Genomic DNA, 19,481 nt, shown 5'->3' on the forward strand with positions numbered 1-19,481 from the left:
TTTGAAACATTTTTCTTAATACATGACTAAAATTTCAAGGTTTGTAGAATTTCTGAAGGGGATATTAGGAAATATTAATCTTGATGCATAGATATATGTGTACATTGCAGTGGAGTTTGATATAAAATGCCCTCTGTGAATCCTGTGCTAGAACATATAGCATCAGTTTTAACTCATATATAATGATGAGTAACTCAAATTTACCAGTTTGGCTAACAATGTCAGGGGGGTGCTCAATTATGCCGATGTCATAATAGTCCTAAAGGTGTCATAAAGTCGTAAAGGTGTCATAAAGGAGCGCCAGTGTCACTACATAAATATGCCAGCCGTACCACAAAATTCTGCCACTTCCACTGATCAGCTGGGCATCTGTGTTGCTAAACTTTGTATTTCTTTTACGTAAACGAAAGTAGCTGTTGTAATGAGCTGCCGGCATCGCATGTCAGATATGTTTTCTGATTACGTGATGAAGTGATGCTTTTGCTTCATTTTTGGGAAGTTTTTAAATGAATTAGTAAAGTTATTTTTTGTAGTTAGAGTATGTTATTTTATTTAAGTTGGTAAGATATCAAATTGTACATTAGATCTGATAGTTTGTATTATATATTTTATCTTATGTCATTTATGTATTATTTGTGTGTAAAAAAGGAGATGTGTTGTATTGAGCTGCCAACATGCTCAAAGCGGGTTACGATGGCGCTTAGTGAAATCTACCAGCATGGGGATTCCAAGAGCGGTTGTGGTAACAGTTATGCATGAGCAGGCACGGGAGCTTCACCGTTGTGGTTTATGTTGAATAAATGTGTAATGAGCAAGCAATTCAGTTCAGCAGCAAGTGGTACATTTTAAGGAAATCTAGCCTGTGAATTTAGACAAATCTTGCTAAGATTTACAATCCTCTTCAAATAGTGTTAGATTTGTATCTCTAATCAGAACATTGAGAAAGGTAGTTCAAAATAGTTTAATGCGTTTTAAAGCAAATCGGGGTAGCAACTGTAGAAAAAAAAAATGCCTTTATATAAAGGAGACCTTTTAAGAGTAACTGGGAGTTTAAAACAAAATCTAGGTGAAGCAAATTTTGCATGTCCTTTAAACAGTTAAGCAGAATTAGCCAGTTTCACATTATTAACAGATATTTTCATTTTTGCATTTACGGCATGATATTCAGTTCCCTCATGCCCAATAATGGGTATTTACACACCATTGATCTATCTCACCAATAACCCCATAACTATTTCCTTCCCTGACCTTGTGTGGCCAGACAATGTTAGGGGCTTGAGTCTTTACGGCTTCAATTGAGACTAGTGTCTGGTTCTGTCAGATCAGGGCTTGAAAAATCCACTCGCCCATTTACTATGGAAAAACAGATTTTAGCACAGCAAGCTAATTTTAGAGTCTATGGGTCCTTTCTCGCAATAGAGCCCGGACTAGCAAAGAACATTTGTTCTTTTTATTCAGCTAGAGAAAAAGCAATAGACGCCTTTAGATCTTGTTCATCTTTTGTCACAATTGTAGCACATTCAAAGACAGAGGTCACATGTCAGCTTATGTCTTCTCACAAACTGCTGCTTATTTTATCCTGGAAATTGGTGTTCACTTTCCTTTCTCTGACTGCAAAGATAGAGGATTTTGTAAAGTGAACTGTCTAACATGGGCATAGGAATGCCAGTCTTTTTTTCCACACACATTTAAATAGGTTGAAAATGAACTGAACAGCTATTTCCAAAAATGGTAGTTATGACAGCACATTAGCTTGGTAACTCTGCATGATGGAAACAAAGATTTTAGTAGTAACAAAACAAATCAAAACACTTCACTTGGTGAAACTCTATTTCAACATATTATAGGGTATATGGTTTGAACAGTAGAACTGCATGTCAGTGGCAAAGATTATAGTACATTCAATGGAAATGTGCTGTCTGTAAAGGAGAGTGTGCTACCACATCATGCTTTAGTAATGTAGTTAGAGTTTTTAAACATGAATTGAGAAACATTCCTGGCCACCCTCATGACCATGCTATCAGTGAACTAAGAGGCAACTAAAAGGCAAGTCAGGGCTCATGTGTACCCTACATGCGGTCTAGATTATTATTATTATACACGGAGCAAAAATGTAGTCTATCACATAAAAAATAAAAAATCTTTTTGTACAGCAGAAATGCAGAACTCAGATATTTAAAGGTGTTCTGCATGGTAAAATATGTGTATCCCTGCCTTGAGTGGTAAACTGTACTGTTGTCTGGGTTCCTAATGCAGAGTTCTTGTCATTGGTAAACACGGATCATGCGTGTGCACCATGATATAAACCTGCCTCACAGGCTGTGGTCTTGTTGGACCAGAATGGCGCACCCAAAGTGCTACCCTCCTAGTGGTGAAAAGCTACCGCCCTCACCAGGAGTTTCAAGTTTTTATCTCTGTCACTGGAGCGAGGTCCACCAGCTCACTCTCCTTTTAAAGGTTCTGCTGCTGTGTGCTTTGCTCACCCTTTGCCTACATCAGTTTGATGTGGAGTGCTGCGCAGGACAGGAGTGGTGACTGCGCTGAATCTATGTGTGCCTGGGAAGGGTAGTACAAGGATAGTGCTGTGTAGTACATGTGCGATTACATGTGTGCATGTACTGGGTGTTTTATGCGTTCAAGGAATACATTACATGAGAGTTGTAGTGCTAAGTACTAAGTGCATCGAAACGTGCTGGCTATATGTATGCTTGTGTGAAGTACAATATTTGAAGGGTGAAGTGTTACGCAGCGCACATGAGGAGTGTATGTGCTGGCAGTGTGTGTGTTTGCAGACAGCACAACAGGGTACAGTACAGAAAGTTTCAGTGCTGAACAGTACGCGCAGACTGAACGTGTGTGCTGAATGTATGTGTACTAGTAATGGTACAATACATGGAGGTAACAGTGGAGGATAGTAAGTGTGCTGTGAATGTACCCTGAGTGAGTGTGCCTACTGGTACATTATATGGATTAACCTTGGTTCCATTTTGGGAACCCAGGCCTGCCTGGTGAAGACATGAAGGACAGATGAATGCCCCCAGACAAATTTGTTTATTGCTGCATTCCTGTGCGCCAGGTGGGGCACACTGGAGAAAGGGACCCTCCCCGTTGCACTACAAAATGTTGCTCTTTGATTCAGTGATAGATCACAGGGAAGGGCCCTGGACACATCTCAGGAAAGGATATGGGGCTGATAAGGAAATCAATAGGAGTAGGGCACCATATAAACTTTTGACTAATTCCTAAGAGTCAAAAGAGCAATCTTGTGTATGGCCTATTAGTGAGAATTTCATGGATGTGGCCACAAGTAAATGGGGAATAATCCCATAAACAATAGGGAGGGACAGGGACGTGCCCAACAACTACTAGAGCCCTGACCTTAAGAGGATTGTTCTACTGGTTGTGAATGTGTTATTCCTTTGCATATGTAGAAACAGAAATAAAATACTTTTTTCCTTACAATAGTAAATATTTGACTGGACATTAATTTGTTTGTATGTTCAGCGCTTTGAGTCATCTTCACTTACAGTGTCTCTACACTTCTCCTTCCCCAACTGTCCCCCCCAAAAAACTATGGGGGAGCCTTCAACTTCTCATCCACAGCAACCACTGACAGTCAAGTGCAGAAGGGGTAGTGGTCCCAGTTGCTCAGGATCCATTGTAGGTGGGCCCCTGGGACCTCAGGAGTAAAAGGTGTCAACCACAACAGTTGGGCCCAGTAGCCCATGTGTGCACTGTGGCCCTCTGAAAGGCATTCTGACATTCTCAAATGTAATAATGAAGAAAAAAAGGTGACTCTGAATTACAATATTTACCCAGGATCACATACGCTTAGACCAGTTTATGTGTCAAGCATATTAGTTAGGTTGAATAGATTATTCAAGTCACCAAACTTTCCAGTCTGGTAACATTTTTATGAATTTATGAGGCCTGCAGATTACTGTGGACATATATATGACAGTTCAAAAATATCATAGCTAAAAAAAACATGATAAGTTCTATACCAGGGATGTGGAATTCCTATCGCCCGACGCCTGGGACATACTGTTTGGTGTCCAGGGCAACACGTTTTCATGTTTAGTTTGTCCTTGGGACAAGTAGGCCCAACCCCTTGGAGCACAAACCCTTTGGCTGCCAGTTTACAGAGAAGTGAACTGTCTGCAGTCGAGGTAATATATGTGTCCATATGTTAATGCTGTTCGAATTTGTATTTATGGTTCATTAATAAAAAGCCTTCATTATTAGGGTGAGCACTGTAAATAAACGTTTGACGGTCACACTGCACTAATGACAGTGGTTCAGGTAAAAAAATAAATTAAAAAAAGTGTACACCCGTTTGAAAAGTTTAACAATATTAGGCTAAGGATAATGCCCCTAGAAAGCTCTCTGATTAGATGTAAATGTTTGCAGAAGCTTGTAAGCAAGAGTGATGATTCTTTGCTTTCAAAATAAAATGTTCAGGAAAAAAATAGAAGAAGGAAAAAAACATTTTGCTACTATGAAATTTTAGGTGCTATTTCTTTGAAGCATCATTTAGTAAAATGTGGTGATGTATGCTAGTATTTCCAAAAAATATTTCTAATGGAAAATCAGTGTAACCATTTTCAACAAGATTATGGGAAGCCTGATATTAAACAAGCACTGGCAAAGCCAACCGATCTGACATTTTTAGTGAGTCTTTTGGTTTCGTCAATATGTCTCTTGTTTTGACATGGCTTTTGTAACACTGTATTGTTGTGGGAGCTGCCAGGCCCTCACCATTGTAACAAACACTGGCAAAAAGAAAAAAGCATGTTGCACCAGTGGCATAACAAAGGCCCTGCAGCCCCACCTCTTGGGAGCCTCCCCAGCACAGCACCTGCCTTGAGTGAGTCTGGAGGGGGTGTCCTCCATGTTCTTTTCAGACCCCCTCTAAGTTTCGTTACACCACTGATTGCCACATTAGTTCCTAGCACACAAAAATGGACTCGTACAAAACCACAGAAATTCAGCAGTTATCGTTAGACTTCTTTCAAGCAACTATAACGCGTACACTAAGGTAACTATAACTCACACCCTCGCTGTGCACTGCTAATTAACCCATATATTACGTCACTCATAACAACTGCTATTAAATCATAAAAAATGTAATGAAACATTATCACTCAAATTATTGAAGAAACTGTGCATGGTGGGGGCCCTAGTTATAGTTACCCTAGAGCACGAGTTATAGTTGCTTGAAAGAACTCTAACTATATCTGCTGAATTTCTATGGTTTTGTACGAGTAAATTCAGAACCCAACAATAAAGTCCCAGTAACCTATGTTTTTTTAGAGAGATAGATAGATTATATAGATAGCTCTTAGTTAGGTTGACTTTTTACCTATACAAAACCATAGAAATTCGGCAGTTATAGTTATAGGTGGGAGCCACACATGATACATAGTGAGCAGTACAAAATTAAACATAGACATAAAAAGCTTTAACATATTTAGAACAATTGTGTAGCCACCGCTTTATAAAACACACAAACTTGCCAAATCAGAGCAAAGCACAGCATTCACCTCGCCTCACCCAGGCTATAAACGTCAGAATTCTACTGCACGGCCGTCGGTGTGAAGAGTCCTTGTGTGCACTGCTTAATCATTCAGATAAGTAACCTTTTCTAGACATTATCAACATATTTCAAGGACTTAATAAGAACTGCAGTTCAAACTATGTCTGAAGCTTCAAACAAAAGCCTTTTTAGGGATGTGGGAAATGTGGTAAAAAGAAACTTAAATCGGACGACCCACATAACTGTATAACTCCATCAGGTTCATAATGCCAAGGAATGTAAAATTTGTAAAACTTTTTCTAAAACGTATTAAAGGACAGAGAGAAAATAGTATTGCTATGGCTGCAAAAATAAAAATATGAGGAATCTCATTCTGGAGATGACGCAACAACTAATTTAAAATTTCTTAAGAGAGGGCATTCCCACTCTGAGCATTCTGCAAGAGAAAAATCTTAGGGAGAACCTTACAGGAAAGCTCTTAAAATTTCTGTCAACAAGAACAATGTCTTCAACCAAGCCTACGCCATCCAAGAGGCCACTGCCGAAGAAATTGTCAACAAGAATACTGAGATCTACGCCTGATGATATCAGATTATTATGAATGCTTCCCACAGGCACGAGATGCTCAGCAGAGGCAAAATTCATCAATATCTGCAATACCAACAGATTCCAGATCTAAGGTGAGGCCTACTACACTTCTTTCACGTATACAGTTCTGTCAACATGCTCAAACATCTTCGCCACACTTGCCACCAGCACTGCATCAATCCCTTCGTCTACACTCCCGAGATACTCATGATAATCAGGAAGTGGGGCAATTGCCAAACACCCTTCAGTATTCAGACCTTGAATGGGATAAACATATCACCTCCACCCCCGGATGATGCCACTCCTCCAAGAGTGGATTCTCCTCCAGATGGTATAGATGGTTTTTACCACCTAACTAAAAAGCCATCAAAAAGGTTTGATTTACCAGTAACAACAAATATCAAGCATTTGCAATGCAGTGGGTCTCGCATTTGCTCACATTAGAGCTATAAGCGTTCTAAACTCCTAACCTGACTTTTGTTGCAACATAAACTAATAGTGAAAGTAAAACAGTTTCACATATGTGAGGCGATGGTCACCATGAGTGTGAAGGAGACACAGAAAAGGAAACAGAAGTTCGCAAAAGTGCAATTATCCATGTCACCGGCAAAAGTGCAATTATCCACGTAACAGGGTCGATGTCATCCAAAGCGCTCGACTTTAGCTCAGGGAGATCGCGCTGCGCAGGAAATGAAAAGATAAAGTCGTCCAGAAACCAGCTGAAAACACAGAGCCTCGTGTGCTCGAGGATGGCTAAACACCGGAAAAGGCATGACGTATGCATTCCTTTCACAAATGGAATCAATTGATTTTTAAAATGCTAGCCCACAAGGCCACATGATGGTTTTCTATATGATTTCAAAGAGGCTGCCAGCAAAACTGTCAAATCAATCCCCAAAGAGGGAAGGAAGGCTTTAAGAATATGAAGATACCAGCCACAGCTGTGGCTGTCATTCCATGACTGGATAAGAAATACAAGGTGCTGGATAACACCCCTATCTGTCTACTCAGTCATCCTCGTGCAGATTCAGTTGTTACATAGGCTGTTCAAAAAAGTCTAGAAATCCATCAACACCTTGACCTGCTCCACCAGACAGGGAAGGACAACGAATGAACTTGACAATGAATGAATGAAATGAAAATAAAACCTATAGACAACAAATGCCCAAAGGTGCTAAGGCGTGGATAGCAGTTCGTCTTAGGAATGAAGAGAAACCTGAACAAATTCCATGATCTTATGCCACAAGAACATCCATTATACAGAAAAAGCCAAGTTTTCAGGGACTTACGAAAAGGAATGTAAGCTTGAAGACTGGATATGGAGTGAGGAAGAGACTTCCAAAGCTTAGGCACGGCCACGGAAAAGGCTCTGCCTCCCCACCTCACCTTTGAATACTTGGGAACAACTAGGAAGTTTTTGCCTGAAGATCGCAGTTGTCTGGCGGGGGTGTATCGTTAAAACATATTTTGTAATTCCACCAGGCCCAAGGTTATAACCTTATGGCATTATGGACAACACATGAGGCCTTAAAAATGACATGTTTGTTCACAGGCATGCAGTGCAGCTTCTGAATCGCTGCAGAGACTGATTGGGATTTAGAAACATCAAGAATCAATCCTGCTGCTGCATTTTCGATCAACTGCAGTTTGGCTAATACACTCCTATTGATATCCAGGTACAGCGTATTACAGTAATCCAACCTAAATGTAAACAATGCAAAGGCCACTTGCTTGTGTACCGGGAAGGAGCTGTAAGGAAACCCTTTCCTAAAAGTCTTGATCACCTAGAAAAATGTCGAAACCATCCGGTTAACCTGAAGGTCGAAAGATGCATTGTTGTCGACCAGTACACAAAGGTTCTTTGCAGAATCTGTTGGAGTGGGTAATGTTCCCAACATATCTGGCCATCACAAATAAGTTTATATAGATGGTTGACTACCAAAGACCAACACCTCTGTCTTGTCCCCATTAAGTCTAAGGGAGTTTTTCCCCACCCATTTGGCCACTGCTTGCATGCAGTTTTTAAAGTTGGTAGCAAGTGCCTCTGTGTGCTCAAGAACAGACACTATTATTTGTGTGTCATCAGCACAGGACAAAGACTGAAGCTCAAAGGACCTTATATGATTCACCACCAGGTAAACAAATAACTTAAATAATGTAGGGCTCAGGGAGGAGGCCTGAGGAACCCCACAAGGCAAAGTTATGGACTCAGAACAGACCTGATCCACAACAACTGTTTGAGACCTGCTAAGAGCTTCAGTGCGGAGTCTGTGACTCCCAGTTCCTGCAACCAATCAAAAAGTATGGTAGAAGTGATGGTATCAAAGGCTGCCGATAGACCCAAAAGGATCAGGGCCTCAGCCTGCCCTGCATCCACCAAGGAACGGATGATATTGTTGACGGCTGATAATAGTGCAGTCTCAGTCCCATGGTTACTTTGGAATCCAAACTGAGAGACATCCAACAGTTGATGTTGTTCCAAATATGCCAACAGCTGGGCATTCAGGTATTTCTCCAAAGTTTTAGAAGGTACAGATAACAAGGAAAGAGGCCAACTGTTTTTTTTTTTTATCTGGAATGGTCCAGATTAGGCTTTTTAAGAAGAGGTTTAACAATAGTTTTTTCCAAAGTTGAGGCTAACAGCCAGAATTAACAGCTTTGTTCAAAGTTGCAGTAAGATAAGTAACAATAATATGAGCTCCCAGCTGCATAATATTGGGTGAACACGATTCAAGTGGAGAGCCTGATTTCATACAAAGGAGGTAAAGCTCCATCAGTTCAAGTGTAAGAGGAGTAAAAACAAGACAAGAGAGCAGTAGAGCTCTTTCTTGTGGTTGTAGTCTCTAATGGACCTGGCTCAGCGTGAGTGTCCAAATAGGAAGAAATAAGAGACTCAGAGTTAAGACAGACAAGTTCATTAGAGATATTAAGAATTTTAGTATAAAAGAAATTCACCATTCAATTACAAAACACCTGGGCGTTCTCTATGCTGGAAGATTGCTTAACTTATTGAAATCTCTAAATGATTTTGCTGATACAAGCTGCTAGGTGTAGTAAAGAGATTTCTCTTCCTTAATGGTCACTTTGTATTCTGCCATCATAGCCTTATAATCGTCTCTTTCATGAGGATCATAGTATTTCCGCCATGCACGGTCTTGACGACCACAGGTCTGTCTCAGCAATCTAAGCCTCTATGAGAACCAATGAGAAGTAGGCATCTTCCTCTGCATATAGGTTTCTTTCAAAGGGGACATAGTATAAATGGTTGAGAATTAATGGCTGAGGTAAGCCCAGAGGAGAATTCTACATAATCTATACACTTACAATTATTCACGTCCTGGGATAGGGATTCTTTACTATATCCTTTCCAGTTTCTTTTAGAGCTTCTATACTTCCACCAATAATAGTCTCCTGTGAAAAAGAACAGGGGAGAGAGAGGGGAACAGCATAATGATCAGACCAGGAGAGGGGAAGAGGCTTAGGTACCTTAAGATGGAGGTCATTAGAAAAGATACCTTCCAAAAGGTGGCCTGCTTCATGAGCAGACAACATTACTAAATGAGAGAATCCACATCATGATACCATGTCTTTAAAGGACTGAGAGTCATTGCACACCTCATTTTCCAAATAGAAATTAAAACCCCCAGAAGTGTAACGTTATGCCTACCAAAATGTGGTTCTATTAGGCGTGCAAACTCAGAGATAAAAGCAGACCTTGGTCCAGGAGACCTGTAGACTAAGGGCCTGATATAGATTTTGGCAGAGGGTTTACTCAGTCACAATGGTGATAGATATCCTGTCCGCCGAAATACAAATTCCATAGGAAATAATGGAATTTATATTTCAGCAGGCGGGATACCTGTCACCATTGTGACGGGGTAACCTGGCTGCCAAAATCTAAATCAAGCCCTAAGATCCCTGCAAATGATTCCGTAAGTTATATTTTTAGTGAAAAGTATAGCGCTTCACAGGGGACAGAGTAGCGAAAAGGTTCCATAAGGCATGTATACTTTATTTTGTTTAGAACTGCCAAGCCCTCTCCTCCCAACACTTCTATAATGTTTCTTAATGGTTTAACCTGGAGGCATAGCATCTACCAGGTCAGGCCCAAATGACTCCTTAGTTCAGCTCTCTGTCACAAAGACTCGTCAGGCTCATAATAAATTCTGCAACCTCTACTTTATTTTTGATGAGAGACCTAGCACTGATAAGAAATCCCAAATAACTGGTCATTTTAGGAGCAGTGATTTCCTTAGGAGGGGAAGCATGGGAGATTCATGAGCTATGCTGGAAATAGGTGCAGAAGAGGTGAACTGGAAGTTACACAAGGGGCAGTTATTAATGCTGTTATAACAAAGCCTGCTGAAATCAATAGGGTAAAGGCAAACTGGTGGGTTATCATAGTATTGCAGATATAAAAGCTGCTCTCTAGAGTAAGTTAGAATGGACGTCTTTTACCTAGCAAAACTGCCCGGGGTTCTAGTGCACAGTCAGTCCAGATGCAGACAGGTTTGCTTTGGTGCAGCGGTGGCACGCCCGCTGTGCGTCCGTTCAGCCATATCCTATTTATGGCAGTTTCCCTGCAACAGTAGCCCATTAACAGAACAGGAAGCGAGTCAAAAAGCTTATCATCCCTCTGCTCAATCAGCTAATCAAGAGGCACTACGGACCGGGGAAGGAGCCAGCAGGAAAGATAAAGGTAAAACTAATAAATCAAAATACTACAGTATCAGCATAAATCAAATTTTTAATTACTTAGAAACAGGTAAAAATGTTCAAAACATGGATGGAGCAGCCTACCGTCAAGCTAACTGCTACGCGTCTGTTGAGTCATATCGTATTTATGGGTGTTCCCCTGCAATACTGGTCTGCTGCAGAACAAGAGAACAAGAAGTAAGTCAGAAAGCTCGACTTCCCTCCACTCAATCGACTAATGAAGAGCCACCGCGGACTGGGGAAGGTGCCAGCAAGAAAGAAAAATGTAGGCCTAATAAATCAAAATACCACAGTATCGGCACAAATCAAACTTTTAAAAACAGGTGAAAAAGTTCAAAACATTGACGGAGCAGCCTACCGTCAGGCTAACCGCTGACAACATTGGTAAACGTTTTTCTGTCACTGCTGCCACTTCTATAATAGCCTCAAATGCTGTAGAATTTCTAGCTAGATATGATAGACGAACGAGTTACTTACCTTCGGTAACGACTTTTCTGGTGGATACATTAGCTACCTGTGGATTCCTCACCTAATGAATACTCCCATGGCGCCAGCATTCGACGGAAATCTTCTTCCTAGTCTCTGCACGTCGACGAGGACGTCATTCCAGCCATGCGACGCCGTCTGACGTCTGACATAAGAGGTCCTCGACGACGTGCCGACGTCAGTACCAACATTTTTTACGTGCATGAGAACAACAATCCAACGCAATGAAAGAGCAAGGTAACATCCCATAACATTGTAAAACACACAACATTGCAATGAATAGCTGTAAATTTAATATAACTCTCTCTCTTTTTTTTTTTTTAAACCAACAAATATATGCAAATCATGTATATACACAAAGATATATACATATATATATATATACAGATAAATATACACAAATATCCATATATACAACATCTATTGCAACCTTGAAGACCAAGAGGAGCGCACTCAAGGATTACTTGGTAAGACCAGAAAGGCAACGGGGAGGTGGGTGGGACCGTGAGGAATCCACAGGTAGCTAATGTATCCACCAGAAAAGTCGTTACCGAAGGTAAGTAACTCGTTCTTCTGATGGATACAACTACCTGTGGATTCCTCACCTAATGAATAGAGTCCCAAAGCAGTACCACGCCCGGTGGCGGGTGCCTAAATGGTCAAACCAAGAAATCCTGCAGCACTGACCGTGCAAAATGGGCGTCCCTTCTAACCTCAGAATCCAAACAGTAATGTTTCGCAAAAGTGTGAAGGGACGACCAAGTTGCGGCCTTGCAGATGTCGACCACAGGAACACCTCTGGCCAAGGCCGAAGTGGCCGACTTAGCTCTGGTGGAATGAGCTCTAATGCCCTCAGGAGGATCCTTCTTTGCCAAAGAGTAACAGATTTTAATGCAAAGAACAACCCACCTGGATAGTGTTCTCTTGTGGACTGCCTTTCCTCTCCTCTTGCCCACGTATCCAATGAACAGCTGATCCTCCAGCCTGAAATCCTTTGTTCTATCAATAAAAAAACTCAACGCCCTCTTTGGGTCCAGCCGGTGCAGTCTTTCTTCCTCTTTGGAAGGATGAGGCAGAGGATAGAACGTGGACAAAGTAATTGTCTGAGCCAAATGGAAAGGTGAAACAACCTTCGGGAGGAAAGCAGCCTTGGTCCTCAACACCACCTTATCCCCATAAAAAGTTGTATAAGGGGGCTTTACCGACAAGGCCTGCAACTCACTCACTCTCCTTGCAGATGTTATAGCTACCAGGAAGACTGTTTTCATAACCAGATACCTTAAGGGGCAAGAATGCATAGGTTCAAAAGGGGCCCCCATAAGGAAAGACAGGACCAGGGACAAATCCCATTGCGGCATAACGAATGGTTTTGGAGGATATTTATTTAGAAGACCTTTCAAGAACCTGATAACAATAGGGGATTTAAATAACGATGGTTGGTCTGGAAGACATATGAAGGCTGACAAGGCCGATAAATAACCCTTAATGGTAGCCACTGCACAGCCTTTCTGCGCTAGAAACAGAGCAAAAGACAAAACGTCCGATAGATGAGCTTGCAAAGGATTAATCTGCCTCTCTCCACACCACGTCACAAATTTAGACCACCTATTAGCGTAGATAGATTTAGTGGAGTGTCGCCTGGCCGCTAATATAACATCCACTACATCAGGCGGGAGAGAAAAGGAACTCAGGTTGCCCGTTCAATCTCCAGGCATGTAGGTGCAGACTCTGGAGGTTGGGGTGTAAAACCTGCCCCTGCGACTGCGAGAGGAGGTCTGCCCTGAGAGGGAGACGGAGCGGAGGGCACATTGAGAGTTGGAGAAGGTCGGAGTACCACACCCTCCTTGGCCAATCCGGAGCTATTAAGATGACCTGGGCCCGGTCTTGGCGAATCTTCCTCAATACTCGAGGAATCAAGGGTATGGGAGGAAACGCGTAAAACAACTGGCCGCACCAGGTTATTTGAAACGCGTCCCCCAACGCTCCCTGCATCGGATACTGGAGGCTGCAGAATAACGGACAATGCGCGTTCTCCAGAGTGGCAAACAGATCTACCCGAGGAAACCCCCAACTTTGGAAGATTAAACGGACTTGATCTGGATGGAGACGCCACTCGTGGTCTGCCGAGAATTGGTGACTGAGACTGTCCGCACGTACATTCAAGACCCCGGCCAGATGATTTGCTACCAAACAAATCTGATGGTCCTCTGCCCAGGACCATAGTCGAAGAGCTTCTATGCAGAGAAGGTACGACCCTACTCCTCCCTGTTTGTTTATGTACCACATCGTGGTAGTATTGTCCGTTAGGACCTGTACCGACTGACCACGAAGGGAAGGGAGGAAGGCCTTGAGAGCCAGACGTACAGCCCGTAACTCTAACAGATTGATATGAAACATCTGTTTCTCTTGCGACCAAAGGCCTTTGATCTCCAGATCCCCCAGATGAGCTCCCCACCCTAGAGTGGAAGCATCCGTTATGACCGTGGCCACTGGTGGCGACTGCGCGAACGGCTTTCCTTGTGAAAGATTGTTGCCCGCAATCCACCACCTCAATTCCACAGCAGCATCTCTGGAGATCTTGACAGCACCTTCTAGATCCCCTTTGTGTTGAGACCACTGCCTTCGGAGGCACCACTGAAGAGCCCTCATGTGCCAGCGAGCATGCGTGACCAACAGAATGCAAGAGGCAAACAGACCGAGCAGACGAAGGACCTTGGGGACTGGAACTACCGCTCCATTTCGAAACATTGGAACCAATTCCTGAATATCTTGGATCCGCTGAGGCGGAGGAAAGGCTCGACCCAATGTCGTATCCAGTACTGCCCCTATGAACAGGAGGTGCTGAGAGGGCTCCAGGTGAGATTTGGGCTCGTTCACCGAAAAACCCAGGTCGAACAACAGCTGGGTTGTTGACTGCAGATGATGAGACACAAGCTCCGGAGACTTGGCTTTGATCAACCAGTCGTCCAAGTAAGGGAATACTGCTATCCCCTTCCTTCTGAGCTCTGCCGCAACCACTGACATCACCTTCGTGAAGACTCGAGGAGCTGAAGTAAGACCAAACGGGAGGACCACAAACTGATAGTGTTGCGACCCTACCACAAACCGGAGATACTTCCTGTGCGACTTGAGTATCGGGATGTGAAAGTAAGCATCCTGCAAGTCGACAGACACCATCCAATCTTCCTTGTTCAACGCCAAAAGCACCTGAGCTAGGGACAGCATCTTGAACTTTTCCTGTTTGAGGAACCAATTCAAGATCCTCAGGTCCAGGATTGGTCTCAACCGACCATCCTTCTTGGGAATCAGGAAATACCTTGAGTAACAACCTCGACCCCTTTCCTGCTCTGGGACCAACTCCACCGCGCCCTTTGAAAGGAGGACTTGAACCTCCTGTTCTAGCAACAGGAGGTGTTCTTCTGAACAATAAGATGGGCGGGGCGGGATGAGGGGCGGGAACTCCCGAAAGGGAAGGGTGTAGCCTTTTCCCACAATACTGAGAACCCAAGTGTCCATTGTAACAGTCTTCCATTTGCGGAGAAAATGCTGTAATCTTCCCCCTACAGGAGAGGAGTGAGTGGGAAATGGTGGAAGCCTAAGGCTGCTTCCCCTGCTGCACCCCTCCAGAGGATGAGGCAGAGGCAGAGTGCTGCTGAGAGGCTCCTCTGGTGCGGGCCCTACCCCTCCCTCTAAAAGATCTATAGGGATGGGAAGAAGCAGGTTGCTGGTATCTCCCCCGAAAGGAAGAGGAGGAAGAGCCACGCCCAAATCCACGAAACCTCCTGAAAAATCTGGAAGAGGCAGAGGAAGAAGGAACTTGGAGCCCTAATGATTTAGCTGTGGCCCTGCTCTCCTTAAAACGTTCCAAGGCCGAATCTGCCTTGGCCCCAAACAGCTTGTCCCCATCAAAAGGGAGATCCAATAAGGTTGACTGCACATCCGCAGAAAACCCCGAGTTACGGAGCCAGGCCTGCCTCCTTGCCACCACAGTTGTGCCCATCGCTCTGGCCACCGAGTCGGTTGTGTCTAGCCCAGTCTGAATAATCTGGGTCGCGGCAGCCTGGGCATCTGAAACAACATCCAAAAGACCCTGGGGAAGCTCCGTAAATGATGAGGAAATGTCATCCATAAGAGCATGAATATATCTCCCCAGGATACAAGTTGCATTGGTGGCCTTCAACGCCAGACTGCAGGACGAAAAAATCTTCTTGGACTGCGCATCCAGTTTCTTCGAGTCCCTGTCTCCAGGCACCGTCGGGAACGAACCAGGCGCTGATTTGGATGAACAGGAGGCCTGCACCACCAAGCTCTCCGGTGTAGGGTGCCTAGAAAGAAAGCCAGGGTCAGTTGGTGCAGCTCGATACCTCCTGGCTAAGGCTCTGTGAACCGCTAGGGAAGATACTGGTCTCTTCCACACCTCTAGCACCGGATCCAGCAAAGCGTCATTAAACGGCAAGAGTGGTTCCGCCGCAGCTGAGGCTGGATGTAGCACCTCTGTCAAAATGTTCTGTTTTGCCTCTACCACCGGCAAAGGCAGGTCCAGAAAACTAGCCGCCTTTCGTACCACTGCGTGAAAGGAAGCAGCCTCCTCCGTGTATTCCCCTGGAGACGAAAGATCCCACTCAGGGGAAGTGTCCAGCCCACTGGCCGTCTCTAGACCATGCAGTCCATCACCCGAGTCCTCTAGTTCTCCTTCTTCCAGGACTCTTTGGTACTCCTGCTCCTCTGATAAACGGAGAGCACGTCTCCTCGAATGAAGCCTCTGCTCGATACGCGGAGTCGACAATGCCTCCGCCGAATTCGAAGATCGGCGCCGATCTTCAGAAGCCACCGACGCCACGTCCGGCGCCACAGGTAACTTCGGCGCCGATGAAAGAGCACTCGGAGCGGATGGACCCACCGGAGTCACAGGACGAAATCCCGACGTCGACGGGATGGAAATCTCCGGGGCCAATCCCTCTGAAGCCACCGGAGCAGCCACCGGCGCCGACACCGGCGCCGAGCCCACGTTCCCAAAAGGGAGAAAGGGCATAAAGGATGCCGGCCGTAGAGGCGCAGGATCACCCAAAGAAAAGGCCAAAGGGCCAGCTGGAGCACCCCCTGGAGCCATCTGTTGGAAGATGGTATACATCGCATTTAGGAATGCGGTACTATCGGCTCCAGGGGTGGGGAAAGCCAGATACTGGGGTGCCTGTCTCGAAGGCGACCCCGACGCCGGCCTCGACGTCTGAAACGCCAGAGACAACACTTGAGGCTGCACCACTTCAATCACCGACGCCTGTCCAGGTGAAGTCGGCGACGCCGGAGAGGGCAACGGCGTCGATGGATGCGGCGTGACCGTGGGACTGACCTCCCAAGCCCTCCGGCGTCGATCCGAAGACCTAGAACGAGTCTCCTTGCTTGAATGGCGCCGTGATTCTTTACGGCGCCGGGAGTCTCGATGACGCCGATGCCTTGGTGAAGAAGACTTCTTGTGATGTTTTTCTTTTTTCGACTTCGCCATAAACAACTTCGCCTCACGTTCCTTGAGGGCCTTTGGATTCATGTGCTGGCATGAATCGCAAGTCGCGACGTCGTGGTCGGAGCTCAAACACCAAAGGCAGTCGGAGTGAGGGTCCGTAACTGACATCTTGCCCCCACACTCACGACAAGGCTTAAAACCCGACTTTCTCTGCGACATTCTTACTGTAGCGAAGGACTACGCAGCAAAAATACACTGTAACCACGAAAGTAACAGTTGCTCCCTCGAAGATAACCGTTTCGAATGCACGGAAAAAAGGGAACTGACGTCGGCACGTCGTCGAGGACCTCTTATTGCCTGTATGACGTCAGACGGCGTCGCGTGGCTGGAATGACGTCCTCGTCGATGTGCAGAGACTAGGAAGAAGATTTCCGTCGAATGCTGGCGCCATGGGAGTATTCATTAGGTGAGGAATCCACAGGTAGTTGTATCCATCAGAAAGATGTGTTTTAATATAGGTCAATATCTGGATTTCCTATCAGATGGTAAAAAAAAGAGAAGGCAAAAGCAATATTGCAAGGGTGTGAAAAACCATCTTCAGAAATCACTGATGTTGAAATGGATATTTCATTAACAGGCTTTCGGAAACTAGTGGGAGCAGTTGTACTAAGTAGACAAGGCTGGCTACAAGCAAACTCTGAGACTGGAGGTGCACTGGACAGACTTTTAGATATGCTTTATGATGGAGAATCCCTGTTTGGTAAACATATCGATGAAGCACTACAATCCATCAAATCAGACAGGAAACAACTAAATCTATAGGTGCCCTCCAACAAAAACATCAGCAGTCCTGTCAAGGGGTTCAAGGAAGGGGCATAGAGTCTTATCAACCACGTAGATACCAGCAGTATTGTACATTACAATTTCATTATAAACAACCTTAATCAGCAGCAATACAGAGCCCCACCATCTATGGCATATCATAGACAATCCCCTTGAAAAAGAATAGTGAATCAAGCTGGCGGCACTGAGTGATCTAGAAGACAATGACACACTAATGAGAGTCAGGAGCAATCAGGTAGCATCTCTAAATTGTCTGATCTCTCACCATACCAATAGCTTGGGCAGTATTACACCCAATCACTGCGTTTTAGACCTGATAAATTATGGGGGCATTTTGAATTTGTAGAGAAACCTCCAACAATACCACTGCTCAAATGAAAACAGCATCTATTACAAAAGGAAATCAAACCCATGCTCAGAAAGGGAGCAACAGAACACAATAGACACTGGGGTTTTAGTCTCCCTTTTCCCTCATAAAAACAGGACAATTGAGACCAATATTAGGTCTTCGGAACCTCAATAAATATTTGAAGAAACAAAAGTTTTGTATGCTAACATTGCAGGAAGTTATACAATTTCTTCTACACAGAGATTTCATAACATCTCTGGACTTAGAAGATGCATACTTTCATAGTCCTATTTAGTGTACACAATTTAAAGTCCTCTCTTTCGGTCTAAAATAAGCTCACGGAATCGTCACAAAGTAGATGCCTATTTCAGGAAAAAAAAGTTACCAAGTATTCCCTTACCCAGACCAATGGTTATTCCAAGCGAAAACCTCAAAGGAAACAACAAAGTCTGCAACAGTCACTGTCAGACTCTTCAAGAATGTCAGCTTACATTAAACAAGGCGAAAACTTCTTGGCATCCTCAACAAAAGATTAAATTTCTAGAGGCAGTTCTGGATACAAACATAAACAAAGCTTTTACAACGGAAGAGAAATTGTCTCGATTAACAGGTATAGTGACACGCCTGCAATAATTGTTTTAAAAACACAGAGTATTCAATTGCATACATTTGACCTGACACTGCTGACTTCACATGAAGCCATATCAAGAAGCAGTGGAAAGGCAGTGGTTGCAGAAGATAGGCACATTCGAAAACTGGATACAAATGACTCCTCAAATGAAAAGAGCTTTCACACTGTGGCTTGAATGCAAAAATTTGGGCTGTCTTGTGTGTAGAAGCAGCCAGTTTGTTATGACTACGGATGGCTCATTAGAAGGTTGGGGCGTACACTTAGAGAAATTTCAAGCAAGTTAAAAAAGACAGAAAAATAAACCAAAATGCAAACTGAATTAGGGCTCCACTCTTTTCTTACCCAAATAGGAGATTCATCATGACAAGCATGAATTGTATCAACAAGCAAGGAAGAACAAGATCCCTTACTTTGTCCAGGAAAGGGCAGAAAATATGTAATTGAGCGATAGAACATCACATACAAATAAAAGAGGAGCATCTACCAGGCCTGTCAAACCTCTGAGCAGCAACTCTCAACAGGACATCAAAAGAATGTCATGAATGGGAAAAAAGGTTTCAGTTAATGAAAGTATTTTGTGTGTGGAGCAGACCAAAACTAGACGTGCTTGCTACCAACAGCAAGAAATGCCAGTTTTATGCCAGCAGACACCACCTTCCAGTGTCCCGGGGGAATGCCCTTTCGCTAAACTGGTCAAGGACCTTTGTGTATGCATTTCCTCTGATTCCACTGATACAGAGGGTGCTGTTGAAAATACGATGGGAACCATTTTGAAAAATATTCATAGCTCATTGGTGTCCAAGACAGTATTTGTTTCATGGAAGTGCTTCTCCTGTCAGAACGACAACAAATACAATTGGAACCAACAAAT

General features: G+C 43.9%; 1 protein-coding gene across 2 annotated transcripts in view; it reads right to left on the reverse strand.

Moving 5' to 3' along the window:
- LOC138295425 (probable G-protein coupled receptor 75) overlaps positions 1-19,481 on the reverse strand; it is a 55,237-nt gene that overhangs the window by 3,667 nt on the left and 32,089 nt on the right. Inside the window, exon 2 of one of the 2 annotated variants that reach the window (XM_069233719.1) lies at positions 10,925-10,995. The exons of the other annotated variant lie outside the window; for it this stretch is intronic. The gene's annotated coding sequence lies outside the window, so the exon portion shown is untranslated. The remainder of the gene's footprint in view (positions 1-10,924; positions 10,996-19,481) is intronic. 2 annotated transcript variants of the gene reach the window in all.

This window comes from Pleurodeles waltl, chromosome 5 (assembly GCF_031143425.1).
Source record: "Pleurodeles waltl isolate 20211129_DDA chromosome 5, aPleWal1.hap1.20221129, whole genome shotgun sequence".
NCBI lineage: Eukaryota > Metazoa > Chordata > Amphibia > Caudata > Salamandridae > Pleurodeles > Pleurodeles waltl.